This window comes from Hyla sarda, chromosome 3 (genome assembly GCF_029499605.1).
Source record: "Hyla sarda isolate aHylSar1 chromosome 3, aHylSar1.hap1, whole genome shotgun sequence".
Classification (NCBI taxonomy): Eukaryota; Metazoa; Chordata; class Amphibia; order Anura; family Hylidae; genus Hyla; species Hyla sarda.
This window is the reverse complement of record NC_079191.1, coordinates 87,111,570-87,127,143: the sequence shown is the minus strand read 5'-3', so window position 1 is coordinate 87,127,143 and position 15,574 is coordinate 87,111,570. Positions and strand designations below refer to the sequence as shown.

Here is a 15,574-nt window from a genome sequence, read left to right as displayed (position 1 = left end):
TGTGTATATCACGTTTCATTTTAATAAAATCTGTTTAGCCTTCCAAGACACATCTGGAGTTCTAGGTTTGTGGGTTTATAGTGAGGTGAAGACTAGAGATAACCCCTGGGTGACACCACTTCAGGACATTAACCCTTTCTATATAAGGTCCTGATAAATCTCAGAAGAGGCCAGGGGAAGTTTGATAAGACACAACTAAATTGTGGCTCACTTGTCCTGAATCATAGCTGGCGTGAAAAGAGATTTCGGAAAGTTATCCAATGTATAAAAAAAAACCTTCTTAAAGTGACTTCATACATTTGTCAAATAATACAAAATTACTCAACTTTACACAGATGAATAAGTGACACTATATTCCGTTCACTGTCTAAGGCTTCTTTCACACTGCCGTTGCTCCCCGTCGAGAATGGCCGGCAAAGTCACTTTGTTTTCTGACTTTAACGGCCGTTTTCTTAACGGGGAGCAATGGCAAACAATGGGTCCCGGCGGCTCCCATTTACTATTATGGGGGCCGCTGGGACCCATTATGAATAGCGGGAGAAAAAGACGGCACATGCTTTAATTTTTCTCCCGCTATTCTGCATCGGCCGTCACACTGCCGGGCACCAACAGCAGTGTGAAAGGGGCCTTAGCCCTAAATACACTGGCCATGGCCAAATGGATTGTTGGTGCCCCTCCACCTTGCTCCCAGCATCAAGGGGCACTTGCCCTGCCAGCCATTACTAGCTAAACCCCTGCTATAAGGCTTTTCCTGGTAAAATTGAATAATAAATGAATAAATAAAACAAATGTAATTAAAGTTGCATGTGGCCATTTGCTCACATGCAACTTTCTACTTTTTAATAGGAAATCCCAATGTTGTTCCCTTCATTTAAACTATGGGGTGAAACAACATTCAGCAGTGGGGCACATTTATTATACACAAAATTCTGGTACAATGTGCCCAATTTGCCAACCCTGAAAAGGGGGGTGACTCAGTCAATAAGTGATATGGCTTGGTATGCAACCACAACTGCAAAATAATTTTGGTGCTACATTGTGGCACAAATTAACCAATACATGGTGCAAAGTTACAGAAAAGTTTTTAAGGCTGCACGAAATATATCATACAGTGTGAGGCCATGTGAATATCTTGTGCATTTTTAGCATAGTCTATGTTTAAACTTTCTAACTATTTAGGTTGCTATAGACATGAGAAAGCTGTTGGCAAATTGCTTGTTCAACAGCAAGGTATGTCTCCTGATGCCAGCAGGATAGGGAATAACTATCTGATCTTTGGGGTTCAACCTCTGGGAACACTTGTGATCTCAAGAATGGGGATCTGAGTCAGAATAGAGAGGTGGTCATATGTGTGTGCACTACCACTCCATCCATTCTCCAAGGCAGCTGTCGGCGATAGCAGAGTACAATGCTTGGCTATCTCTGGCAGCTGTCTTAGAGAGTGAATGGAATGGCTGTCAAGAATTTTGTCATGAATGGGGGGGTGGAGAAGTGAGCACTAAAGCTGTCCCTATAAACCACTCTCCCTGCCTACTTTCCCATCTGCCCTAAATTATGGATCGACAACTTGGAGTCAGTCCCTTCCTTACGCTAAAGTGCATTGGCGTCAAAGTTAACAAAACAAACAGAATTGTACAAAGTCAGTAAACATAACAGAACCAACAAACAGATTTATAAATTTTATTTATATGAGTACAAACAAGGCAGGATATAGCATGGCTAAATTACAGTTCAGAAACCGAAATCTAGATTAACGGCAAATATGATCATATGAACAACACTAGATATAAGGATAAGTTTACAGCAGACAAAACCAGGAGATGCAGGGGATGAACAGGTTAACTGAATGGCAGAACACTAAATGGGTCAGGAAATCAAGAGCACTGTTCACACTGGACTCAGAACAAGTAACACACTAGACACCCCACTCCAAGCATGGAGGGACATCAATACCAAAGCTAAAAAGGCTCCTAGCCAAGAATACTTACACCCGATAAAGGTACTAAAACAAAGCAGGTTCAAATCTATATATCAAACAGGACAGATAACCATGGTTAAAACTCAGGATATGTGCACAGACAATCATAGTGAACATCAAGCCAACATGGCCAGAATACAGGTCTAATCACCAGCACCAGAACAGCATCTGAAGAGGCCTTATATATCCTCCCAGTGCTGAAGTCAGGAAGGTTAACTCTTCCAATCCCAGGAAGAATTAACACAGAAACTGTTCAGGCATAAACAATGTCTGAACAGGACCCAAAGCAGAACATACAAAATACAGTTAAACGGACATTGAACATTTATGTACCACAGCATTGATATTGATATAGGTCTTCATTCTTGGGATTGTATTGGGGGTCCCAGAGGGCAGGCTTGTGCGATCAGACAGTTATCACCTATCCTGTAGAAGAGGATAACTCCTAATGGTAGGAAAATCCCATTCATTTTGAGGTTTGGTATGAGTAGTGTGCTGATATCTGGGGTCTGAATTAAAGCAGCACTCCGCAAATAATTTTTTTGTACTCCTTGCTAGTAACATCAGAAAGTTATACAGCTCCTTTTCAGGTCCCACTGTTCGCCCACATGACCAGCGTCTACTGTGGGGACTAGAAGTTACTATCTGTTTGCATTACTATAGGATGCGTGAAAATTATGTAGAACTGGGACAGTGTTACAAGATGCACATCTTGATAAAGAGCTCAGGCCGAGCTAGAAACGCGTTGAAAGTACTTTTTACTCTAATCCTTTATGTCTACCTTGATGGAATAAAGAAAACCTTTTATTGGGAGAAATGCCTGTATTTGGAGATTACTCTTTTTAAAACCACTTATTTTATGTGTCCATAAGTGACACTTTTACCATATCCTTTGCTGCATTTCCTCACCAAGAAGTGCCACTGACATGAATGGGGTAAATTTTGGAAAAGTCAGTCCATGTTCACACGAGCGGAAAATTCAGCTGGAAATTCTGTTGTTTTCAATGGGATTCTGCTGCACCATGCACACGGCGGAAACATCTGCCGCGGGAATCCTGATTTCGTCCTCTGCAGAAAGAATTGACAAGTCAGTTTTTTTCAGCGGAATCCACACGGAAATACATTGCTGCCTATGGAGACGGTGCATTTCTGAGCGGTCCTACAGTTTGCGGAATGTCTGCCAGAAATTTAGGAGTGTTTCCCAATCAGCATGTCTCTAGCTGTTGCAAAACTACAATTCCCAGCATGCCCGGACAGCCAACGGCTGTCCGGGCATGCTGGGAGTTGTAGTTTTGCAACAGCTGGAGGCACACTGGTTGGGAAACACTGATGTAGACGCCATCTGCCATCGGCAATTTCCAAAATCAAGTGGGAAATCTTTCTAAATCGGAGACCAACTTAAGGGGGTGCTCCACTGGAAAAAAATTTTTTTTAATTCAACTGGTGCCATAAAGTTAAACAGATTTGTAAATTACTTCTATTTAAAAATCTTAATCCTTCTAGTACTTATCAGCTTCTGTACACTCCACAGGAAGTTCTTTTCTTTTTGAATTCCCTTTCTGTCTGACCACAGTGCTCTCTGCTGACACCAGAGCAGGAGCAAATCCCTATAGCAAACCTCTCCTGCTCTGGACAGTTACTGACATGGACAGAGGTGTCAGCAGAGTGCACAGTGGTCAGACAGAAAGGAACATTCAAAAAGAAAAGAACTTCCTGTGTAGCATACAGAAGCTTATAAGTACTAGACTAGACTATTTTTTAATAGAAGTAATTTACAAATATGTTTAACTATCTGTCATCAGTTGACTTAAAAAAAAATGTTTTCCAGTGGAGTACCCCTTTAAAGAAGAAGTCCAGTGCTAATAAATGTATCCCCTATCAGGATAAATGTCTGATCGTGGGGGGGGTCCAACCGCTGGGCCCCGGCTCTGCGCTGCTAGAGCGAGTTTCGCACCCAGGAGGTCAGCTGGTACAAACAGAGGCGGAGACACAGTGTTCCTGTGAGGGGGCGTGTTTGTACCAGCTGACCTGCTGTGTGCGAAACGTCACACACAGCAGCTCAGCCGGGGGGATCCCAGGGGGTACCAGCGGTCGGACCCCCCCCCCCCCCGATTCAGACATTTATCCCCTATCCTGCAAATAGGGGATACATTTATTCGCAATGGACATCTTCTTTAATAGTAAAGCTAATTCTTGGGGTGTGAGATGTTCACCAAAAGTATAAGAACGTTCACAGGTTCACATATTTTTTTTTAAATAATTCCGTTTGCAGAGCAATAAACTATTACTTTATTACAGTTATAGATTTGGTTCTACATTTCGATCTGGACTGATAACCAGATAGCGGAGCAGTTCAGACGGACCGGCAGATTCCCCGTAGACCATTCTCTGAAGGATTAGCCATCTTCTCCGGCACTGTGGAAGGGGGCTGCAGTATTAGGAATAGGCTGTGGTTAATCACTCTCTATTTGCTCCCCAGTGTCAGGTTTCCCGGCCTCCATTTGTTTAATGAGAAGCTTGTTGCCAGTGTATGCAACACAAGCTTCTCCCTGTTTATCTGCTCCGCCAAGCAATTAAACAGCTTTCTGGAAATCCGCCCCAGCTCTGGAGATGATCTGCCAGCCCGGGGGCCCATGAAACTTTCCCTGCCAGGTAATCTCCTCACACTGCATCTGAGGAGAACAGCTGGGGTCAGACGCTAGGTGGACCCGGATCTGATTACCACTTGTGTTTACTGATGAGACACACCACACCTTCTGTCACATCTCGCTGGTGGGTCACAACGCTCTACAAGTCTTGTTCTGAAGTAAGACTGTATTCACATGGGTCAGATTGATTGCAGAAATATGCGTGACTGTTCTATACATCCGACTGGGGCTTGCGGTATGGAACAGATTTTTCAGTTCCATGTGTGTGAACATACCCCTAAGATTCACCCCACACGTAGAGGAAATGCAGCATTTCTGCATCAAAATCTATATCATTTTGTAAAATTTGTGCAATAAATTAAATGTATTATTAATACATTTAAAGGGGAACTTTGGTACTTAACAACTTATCCAATAGCCACAGGATAGGGGATGAGTGTATGATCACGGGGGAGGGGGTCTGACTACTGGGACCCCCGCAATCTCCTGCCCGCCCACCTGTATCTCCGAATCTCTCATAGAGATGCATGGAGGGGGCATGGCGATGATTGCTTCATGCGGTGATTGACACAGCTCCGTTTTTCTAAGCAGTGGCCAATCCGTGCATAGGGAGAGCTGGAGGCCCGGGCAGACACTTATCCCCTATCCTGTGGATATGGGATAAGTTGGTAAGTACCGAAGTACCTCTTTAAAAATCCTTTTTTTTTAAGTTTAAAATCTGTCCTCAAATTGAAGTTTATAGGGAAAATCCAAACAAAATCTATGCAGAATTTTTTTTAATCCACAGTGTATGAATTAATTCTTCATACCTTAAAGGTAATCTAGGCTCAAGGCTCAGCACCGCCTCTTAGACACTTGAGCCTAGATTACCTTTAAAGGGATACTCCGGTGAAAACCTTTTTTCTTTTAAATCAACTGGTGGCAGAAAGTTAAACATATTTGTAAATTACTTCTATTAAAAAATCTTAATCCTTCCTGTACTTATTAGCTGCTGAATACTACAGAGAAAATTATTTTCTTTTTGGAATGCTCTCTGATGACATCACAAGCACAGTTCTCTCTGCTGATGTCATTATTATAATGATAATAATAACAACACTTTATTTATTGTTGTCCTTAGTGGGATTTGAACCCAAGTCCCCAGCACTGCAAGGCAGCAGTGCTAACCACTGAGCCACCATGCTGCCCTTAGCATGCATCTGCTATGCATGGTTGCTAAAATGGACAGAGATGTCAGCAGAGAGCACTGTGCTCGTGATGTCATCAGTGTTCCAAAAAGAAAGGAATTTCCTCTGTAGCATTCAGCAGCCCTTAAGTACTGGAAGGATTAAGATTTTTTAATAGAAGTAATTTACAAATATGTTTAACTTTCTGCCACCAGTTGATTTAAAAGAAAAAAGGTTTTCACCGGAGTACCCCTATAAAGTATGAAGAATGCCTTCTCCCCTCCCCACCCATCCCTGCCTTGTGTGATTGATGTACAGGGTTTGGCTTTCAGTACTGAGCACTGCACGTCAATCAGTCAAGGCAGGGATGGGTGGGGGAGGGAGAAAGCATACTTCCTGTGACTCAGCCCCGCTTCCTGGAAACTTGACCTCTAAGCATGATCTTGAGCTGACAGATTCTTTAAAGGTCAGTTCACATGCTAATTTCTAGCAGCAGAATGCTGCCAGTAATGCTACCTTTCATTGCAATGGGTCCGCTTCCAATCTACCACCATTGCAGACTGTCTGTGGAGCCATACAAGGAAATGGTTGCGTAACTTGCAGTGGATTTCCCGCAGCCGGAAACCCGCTACTAGTTACCAGCGTGTGAACGTACCCTCAGGGTGTGTTGAGAGCTTCAGAGTTTTTATTTTAGTTATTGAATACAAAGCCAGCCATGGATTTCAAACGGGCAATGGAGGGAAGAGGAGTCTCAGTGTTTCCTCTGTACTGTATGTGTCCTCCATTTACAACGTGACAAGATACAATGCTTGGATGGAGGAAGCCTACTTTTCCTTTAGTAAAGACACCCTTATCTTACCCTGTTTAGACCCTATGTGCTCATTGGGCAACGGCATAAGGAATTATTTTAGTTTTTTTCTCCAGCAAAAATGCACCCTTCCCTTGCTGTTATACGTGTGTGCCCTAGGCAGCCACCAACTCTGCTTAACCCTTGTCCCATCCCAGTGAATATCAAACAAAACTGAAGTTTTCCTGAAACGTACCTGTTAAGGTAGCCATATATGTTCTCCTGGATCTTCTTCCACAAAACTATCTATCATCATAATGCTGCAGAGTAGACACCATGTTTAACGTGACAGGTTCTCTTCTCTGAAATTATGCATCTACAAAAAATATGTTTTTAATTTTGACTTTAGTTTGGATTGTCTTTCACATCATGCCAACCAGCCTTCACATTGCCCAGATGACATCTACAGAGAGCTAGCAATCTTTAGCCCTCAGTTATACTTCTCCTGCATCCTAAGGGTCTATTAACACTGGCGGAATTTCCGCAACAATTCCGCTTCCTTGGATGGTTTCTAGCTTGTGCGGATTTTGTGTCGAATTGGTGCGGAAATTCAGAAGTGTGGAATTCTGCCGTGAATAGACCCTTAGGATGCAGGAGAGGTATAACTGAGGGCTAAAGATTGTGAATTAGTGTCTTTATTTTAATTAATCCCCCCCCCCCTTTTTCCCATTTTTCAAATAAAAAAATTGTAAACAAATGTAATGTCCCAGTACAGGACATGGTTCTGCACTGCAATTAGGCTCTGTCAGGTTGAGTCCCTTGGTGACCTGGGGGCTCCCTTGCAGGGTCTCACCTGCTGTTTCTATAATGTTGCTTATCCTACCTTATGTGTAGTCAGTGTCCTAATGTATAGTTAGTCCAAAGGACCTGCGAGTTGTTTAAAGGACCTGTGGGAGTGTCACATGTTATGTTGTCAGATGATGTTACCCAGAGAGCTCCAGCTTAACCTATGATCTGCAGCTTGACCAATGGGCTTTAGTCCAGCCCCCCCATTATATAAAGGGGCAGCCATTACAATTCACTCTCTTTGAGATCAGTCTTTACTGAGACCAGCAACCACCAGAGATCTCAGTACCAGTGAGAAGCATCTGGAAGGCCACAAAGCTACAGTCATTCCAGTAAGTCAAAAGTCTATGTCTGCTGTCACTACAAATAGTCAAGTCCTGCATATAGTCAAGCCTCAATATAATTGTCTCAAGTCTATTTCAAGTATAATTGGTCCCAGAAAGCTGCAAGGTCCTTCTGGGTTCCTGGCCACCTCTCTATGAATCTGGCCTAGCTGTGAAGATAATTCCATCTGCATTAACTCAGTAAAGCCTCCGTAAAACCATAACTGGTTGTGGACTCTCCTTTCCTTAACTAGCCATTGGAATAGCGGAGATACCGTTCGTGTGGTACCCGAAATCCACTCTGGCGTCACGAACACTAAGGGTTAATAACATCTGGCCCCACCACCGACACCGCTACACCCGTGGTCCCGCCATACATCGGTGGTCCACCACAATTTGGCGTCACAAACAGGATTTGGGTGTGTGCCTTAACCACCAGGCCACCCACAACAGTTCAAATCTGAACTGTGTCCAAGTCACAATCGCATGCCGTTGCGAAAAAATGTGTGCCAGCAAAGTGTACAGGACTGTGTCATTGAAATATGTATCTGAACTGGCGCTGAAGAAGTAGTGGGGGAGGTGAAAATTACAGTATTGTCAATGGGGAAGAAATCTGCAAAAGTTAGATTTACCATGTGTGAAGTCAGGCCGGAGGCCATGTTGCGCTCCAAAATGTCTGCTGTACCTGCAAGGGCAATGTGCCGGAGACGCACGCCAAAGGTTCCCGCCAGAGCCAGCGTCCTGCCCCCGGGCGTGGAAATAATGTTGTGGTGTCCAGCCCAAAATGGAACTTGAAAGGTCTGCCCCTTGTTGCCAGAGGGGCGGATGAAGAGGATGCACCACTGACTCGCTTCCGTCCCAGGCCCCGCTGATGACGTCCCTCTGGCCGGCGCCCATCCTGTGGGGGCCACTACAAAAGGCGATGCAGAGTTTGACCTCTTCAGTCTACAGGAAGTGCTGGCAGTGAGCAGGAAGTTGTATCCCAGGGATCCACGTGTGCCGGGAGTCCCAAGATGGAAACCGGAGCCTGTTGGTGAGGGGACTAAAGCAGGAAGATCCCTGGGCACAGCCATGCCACGAATTCCAGTGACTGCGCCCGGCTCCAGAGGTTACGGTCAAGTATCTGCTGCTGCGCAGACTCTGTCAACGCCTGCGAAAAGTAAGTCTCTGATACTGGGGGGCCCCTGTGTACACCTTTTAGTGCCCAGCAGCATCCCTAAAGATATGCACCGTAAGGGGAAGGCACTAGAAGGGGGGTCCCATCTAGTACAGTCCAGGCTGCCTCAGCCCCAACAATCCAGGCCGCTGCAGCCCCACACCAGGCCTCTTAAAGGGCCAGTAGCCTACAAGCCATCAAGGGGCCCAGCCATAGGAAGAAAACGGTGGGCTAAAATTTGAGCACATACTGCTCTGCCGACAGCGGATGGCTACTTTCTCTATCTCAGCTGTACCGCATCCCTAAAGAAGCGCAACAATCAGGGCAAAAAGACTTCCCCTGCTCAGTATCAACAAGTCTGTCAAATTTGTACAAAAATGATGGACATAAGGTGTAAACAAAAGACCTGATGGGAACTGTTAGCAAACTGATCCCAGGCACCATAGGCCAAGACATTAAGAAGGCCTGTCACCCTATCTATCTTCTCTATGATGTCTGTGTTCATAAAGTCAAGTTGCTTAATCAATTGCCCGGGGGCCTGACCCGGCCCACTCTAGCAGCCACAGAGCTGAGGCTTGGTCTACAAGCCTCCACAGGGGTACCCGAGGAGCTCACTGTGGCTCTACAATACTTGTCCAAGTCAACAGATCCCTTTGGCTTACTCCCTTCAAGTGTCAAAGGGGCAGTCTTCCAGGAGGAGTATCCTGATCCACCAGCGATGGATCCCAAGTATCTACCTCAACGTTCCAGTACAGATGTGCCCAGGCCTAATGATATGAGCGAGGAGGTTAGGTCTGACCACCGGGCACCTACTAATATACCCAGGCCTACTCCAGTTGTAAAGGAGGTGTGGCCTAACCAGCGGGTACTCACAAAAGTGCCTGGGCCTACTCCTGCAGTGGCGGAGGTTTGGCTGTAAGAGCAGGCTCTGGTAATCCCTCTGTGACGCTGCAGTACAGGTGGTGGTTCCTGTCAGCCCCACCATCGGAAAGGGGAATTTCTAGCCGCCTGAATGAGACTGGGGAATCCCATTGAAATCAACATGCAGCAAATTTCGTTGGAATTCCGCATTTCGTTGAAATTATGCCGTATGAACGTAGCTTAATAGCAATTTCTGTGATAAAAAATCTGGTCCTTGGGGTTGTTTATGCAGCATGCGCTTTTATTTTTAAAAGCCATATTCAGATTAAATAGTCAGGAGAGTTGCAGAAATTCTGCAGCACTTGAACAAGTGTAGCCCTGTATAACAGATCAGACCTTATGGGGGAGATTTAGCAAAACCTGTCCAGAGAAAAAGTTGCCCAGTTGCCCATAGCAACCAATCAGATTGCCTCTTTCATTTTTAACAAGGCCTCTGTAAAATGAAAGAAGCGATCTGATTGGTTGCTATGGGCAACTGCGCAACTTTTCCTCTGCACTGGTTTTGATAACTCCCTCTATATGTTGGTTGTGTTGTAACAGCAAATGTCTAAACTGTAACAATAACAAAGCAACAATAACAATTTACGGTGCATCTGCTGCAGACCTTGGCCATGTTCTCGGGTGTCATCTTACTCCGGGGAGAAAGGGTGAAATTGTGCCAGGCATTCTGGCATCTTGTTAGTAAACATTAGAGCAGCGTTCATTGCTGGTGTTAGGTATGGCAAGCGGCATATTGCAGGGATCAGCACTAAGCTGTGCCAGGGGAGGTTTTGCTAATGTGATAGCGGGGTGTGATGAGGGCAGATGTTGTTACCCTAGGGGCAGATGGCATTAACCCCTTGTATTCATGACGCTAGGGTGTGGTTTAGCCTAAAACCACCCAAAGGTATACCACTGGATCCTGGGTTATGCACGGGGGCAATAATGACCCTGACACCAAGTTACGGACAACAGTAGCTTTACTGAGGGTAGACAGTTGGTAAAGTCTATACAGTTCAGCCAGGGTCCAAGGAGGTGACCAGGGGCTCAGAGACCTTAAGGGCTTGCTGGGATTTGTAGTAGGACTGGACAATTGAATGCAGACCACGCTGACTTGACAGATGACAGGGACTGACTTGACTCATAAAGCTGTGACTTTATCTTACTTGAATTGATGGTGGCTGCAGGACTGGACTTTGAGGTCTCCAACACTCTGGACACACACACATGGCACTACTGCACTGGACCCCAGCAGGAAGCAAGAGATAAGAGCTCCAGGAGCGAGAAGCTAGTGCCACCCAGGGCTTATATAGGGGTGACTAGCAGGGAGCCCATAGGTCACTCTTGGCATCACCTGGTCACTGGTACCTCCTGGGTAACAATCACATGACATAACTCTTAACCTCTTAAGGATACAGGGCGTACCTGTACGCCCTGAGTCCATTCCATTTCTATAAGGCGGGGCCACGGCTGGGACCCATGGCTAATAGCATGCAGCACTGATCGCGGTGCCGGGCGCTATTAACCCTTTAGATGGGGCATTCAAAGTTGATCGCCACGTCTTAAGTGAAAGTAAATTACTCCCGGCTAGCTCAGTGGGCTGTTCGGGACCGCTGCGGCAAAATCGTGGTGTCCCAAACAGCTGGAGGACACAAGGAGGGCCCCTACCTTCCTCCTGTGTGTCAGATCGCCGAAAGACTGCTCCGTGCCTTAGATCCAGGCATGAGCAAACAAGCAGCAGAATCATTGATCGATGTTATCCTATGATTAATGTAAAATATGATCAATGTAAAAGATCAGTGTGTGCAGTGTTATAGTGTGTGCAGTGCAATATAAGATTGCAAAAAAAAAGTTAAAAAAAGTTAATAAAGATCATTGTCCGAATTATAAAAATATATTGTTAATTAAACCGCATGGTCAATGGCGTACGCGCAAAAAAATGTCAAAGTCCAAAATAGCGTATTTGTGGTCCGCTTTTACATAATGAAAAAATGAATAAAAAGCGATCAAAAAGTCTGATCAATACAAAAATGGTAAACTTCAGATCATGGCGCAAAAAATGAGTCCTCAAACCACCCGATACGCAGAAAAATAAAAAATTTATAGGGGTCAGAACATGACAATTTTAAATGTATTCATTTTCGTGCATGTAGTTATGATTTTTTCCAGAAGTACGACAAAATCAAACCTATAAAGTAGGGTATCATTTTAATCGTGTGGACCTACAGAATAAAAAAATCCCATAAAATGCCTAAAAATTTACCGCGTAGAAACGGAAGCCCCCAAATTTCCAAAATAGTGTTTTTTCTTCAATTTTGTCGCACAATTATTGTTTTTCCGTTTCGCCGTAAATTTTTGGGCAAAATGACTGATGTCATTACAAAGTAGAATTGGTGGTGCAAAAAATAAGTCATCATAATGGATTTTTAGGTGCAAAATTGAAAGAAATATGATTTTTTTAAAGTTAAGGAGGAAAAAACTAAAGTGCAAAAACGGAAAAACCCCAGGTCCTTAAGGGGTTAAAGATACAAAACATTTTATAATACAATACACTGCAGAACATATGTACAGGGGGGAAACAGGTGGAAGGGGCACTGGGGACACTGAAGGAGGCTGCCTGACAAAGCTGCAAGGGTACCGGGTAACATCTCCCGTACTGGGCCACCACACTAATCCTCAGACGCTGCGCTCCTCTGCAATCAGGATGACATTTCAGAGATGGAACTGAGGCGGAACATTCAAATCCTAAGAATCTCCACAGAGATTAGGGAGGAATCTGCAGCACAGAACTTTGCTGCCAGTCTTGGAGGGCAGAACTACACTCCTTCATCACTAGACCCTCAGAAAGACACTTCAGTCCCTAAAACAAGGTGCCTCCAGCTGTTGCAAAACTACAACTCCCAGCATGCCCGGACAGCCTTCGTCTTGGAGGGCAGAACTGCACTCCTTCATTACGAGACCCTCATAAAGACACGTCAGTCCCTAAAACAGTGTTTCCCAACCAGGGCGCCTTCAGCTGTTGCTAAACTACAACTCCCAGCATGCCCGGACAGCTTCGGCTGTACAGGCATGCTGGGAGCTTAAGTTTTGCAACAGCTGGAGGCGCCCTGGTTGGAAAACACTGCCCTAAAAGCTTGGATCAAAGCACACACAAAAAGTGATCAGGGCTGGTGCAAGGATTTTTACCACCTTAGGTGAAAATAATTTTGCCGCTCCTTGTCCCCACCCAATGCCTCCGCCCTTTGACAAACCCCACCTTACTACTGGGATGACACACTGTAACAAACCTCCTCCTCATGTTATCTCACTACTGGGATTACATGTTGTAACAAACCTCCTCCTCATGTAATCTCCTTACTACTGGGGTGACACACAGTAACAAACCACCTCATCATGTAATCTCCTTACTACTGGGGTGACAAACTGTAACAAACCTCCTCCTCTTGTAATCTCCTTACTACTGGGGTGATACACTGTGACAAACCTCCTCCTCATGTAATCTCCTTACTACTGGGGTGACACACAGTAACAAACCACCTCATCATGTAATCTCCTTACTACTGGGGTGACACACTGTAACAAACCTCCTCCTCTTGTAATCTCCTTACTACTGGGGTGACCCACTGTAACAAACCTCCTCCTCTTGTAATCTCCTTACTACTGGGGTGACACACTGTGACAAACCTCCTCCTCATGTAATCTCCTTACTACTGGGGTGACACACAGTAACAAACCACCTCATCATGTAATCTCCTTACTACTGGGGTGACACACAGTAACAAACCACCTCATCATGTAATCTCCTTACTACTGGGGTGACACACTGTAACAAACCTCCTCCTCTTGTAATCTCCTTACTACTGGGGTGACCCACTGTAACAAACCTCCTCCTCTTGTAATCTCCTTACTACTGGGGTGACACACTGTGACAAACCTCCTCCTCATGTAATCTCCTTACTACTGGGGTGACACACTGTAATGTTGTGTCCCGGTACAGAAAGTGGTTCTGTAGAGTTCCTAAAGTCCCATGAGGTAGAGTCCCTCAACTCCACAGGGCTCTCCTGCAGAATCCCCCTAGGTCAGGGGTCGGCAACCCGCGGCTACGGAGCCGCATGTGGCTCTTTTATTCCTTTGCCGCGGCTCCGCGAGTCTGTCCCGGTCACCCTCATTCCGGGACAATGCAGTGCCCCGGAATGATCTGTCATGGCGTCGTCGGTTTACTTATCTGCCCTGGTGCCATCGGAGCGGAGTCTCTTCTTCCGGGGCCGCGCGGATGGTCACTGTCATGTGACAATGTAACGTCACATGACAGCGACGTCGCCGGCCTGCGCCTCAGTCGAGGAGCACCGCCGGGAGAGGAAGACGCCACGCGAGGAGCTGGTGAGTATGTAAAGTACATTACTCACTTGACAGCGGGGCGTTAACCCGCTTGATGGACATATGTCTTTTTTCGAGCGTACTAACTATGTAACCCGTCACCCCGCGGCAGCGTCAATGCTGCCACGGGGTGAGGGGTTAACGCTACCGCTGCCATGGGGTGAGGGGTAACTTAACCCCTCACCCCATGGCAGCGGCAGCGCTATCGCTGCCACGGGGTGAGAGGTTAACGCTACCGCTGCCATGGGGTGAGGGGTAACTTAAACCCTCACCCCATGGCAGCGGCAGCGTTATTGCTGCTGCGGGTTGAGAGGTTAACGCTGCCGCTGCCATGGGGTGAGGGGTTAAGTTAACCCTCACCCCATGGCAGCGGTAGCGTTAACCCCTCACCCCATGGCAGCATTAACCCCCCTCTCCCCAGTGCATTAACCCCCCTCTCCCCAGCCCACCCCAGGCCTGGGCCCCAAAAAAGCCCACCCCAGGCCTGGGCCCCAAAAAAGCCCACCCCAGCAAAAATATATTTTACATTGTTGAGTGAAAGTCCTTTTTTTCTTCAGATTGACAGCTGACTGCACAATCCTGTATATATAGCATTAAGGTAAGAAACAATATATGCAGTGTTATATTTGTTTTAAATGTCGCAATGGTTTTGCGGCTCCCAGTTTTTTTCTTTTCTTCGGAAATGGGTCCAAGTGGCTCTTTTTGTCTTAAAGGTTGCAGACCCCTGCCCTAGGTCATTATTCTGATTTCTATTGTACATTAATTCTGTATGTTTATTATCGGTATTGTTCAGTGAATATAAGCTATGTGCAAAGGTTATTAGGATGTTTAAACTGTATAGGACCTTCCTAAGGTCATGTGATATGGTCATGTGACCACCTGATACCCAGAGTTCCAGAGGCACAGATAACCACAGGCAACCAGCTACCAATGGGCTTTAGTCCAGCCCCTGATATATAAAGGGCTGTAGTCTCCACACTAAATCTTCTCTTCTCCATTTACTTCCTGGACAGTAAAGCGAGCACCAGTCCTGTACAAGTTCAGTCCAGTACAGCTAGGCCAAAGCCTACAAGTCTGCAGCCACATCTATAAGTCTCATCTATGTCTACAAGTCAAGTCTCTTGTTACGCCGTGCGCTCCGGGTCCCTGCTCCTCCCCGGAGCGCTCGCGGCGTTCCTCTCTATGCAGCGTCCCGGTCAGACCCGCTGACCGGGAGCGCTGCACTGACACTGCCGGCGGGGATGCGATTCACATAGCGGGACTCGCCCGCTCGCGAATCGCATCCCAAGTCACTCACCTGTCCGGGCCCCGGCTGTCACGTCCTGGCACGCGCGGCTCCGCTCCTTAGGGCGCGCGCGCCAGCTCTCTAAGATTTAAAGGGCCAGTGCACCAA

The 15,574-nt window shown here is 46.0% G+C and overlaps 1 long non-coding RNA gene across 1 annotated transcript; it reads right to left on the bottom strand.

The window, feature by feature from the left end:
* Positions 1-1,967: 1,967 nt before the first annotated feature.
* On the bottom strand, positions 1,968-8,874 carry LOC130360583 (uncharacterized). The gene is made up of 3 exons (XR_008890722.1): positions 8,381-8,874; positions 6,836-6,955; positions 1,968-3,046 (listed from the first exon to the last, which is right to left on the bottom strand). It is a non-coding gene; the product is annotated as an uncharacterized LOC130360583 (long non-coding RNA).
* Positions 8,875-15,574: the final 6,700 nt, after the last annotated feature.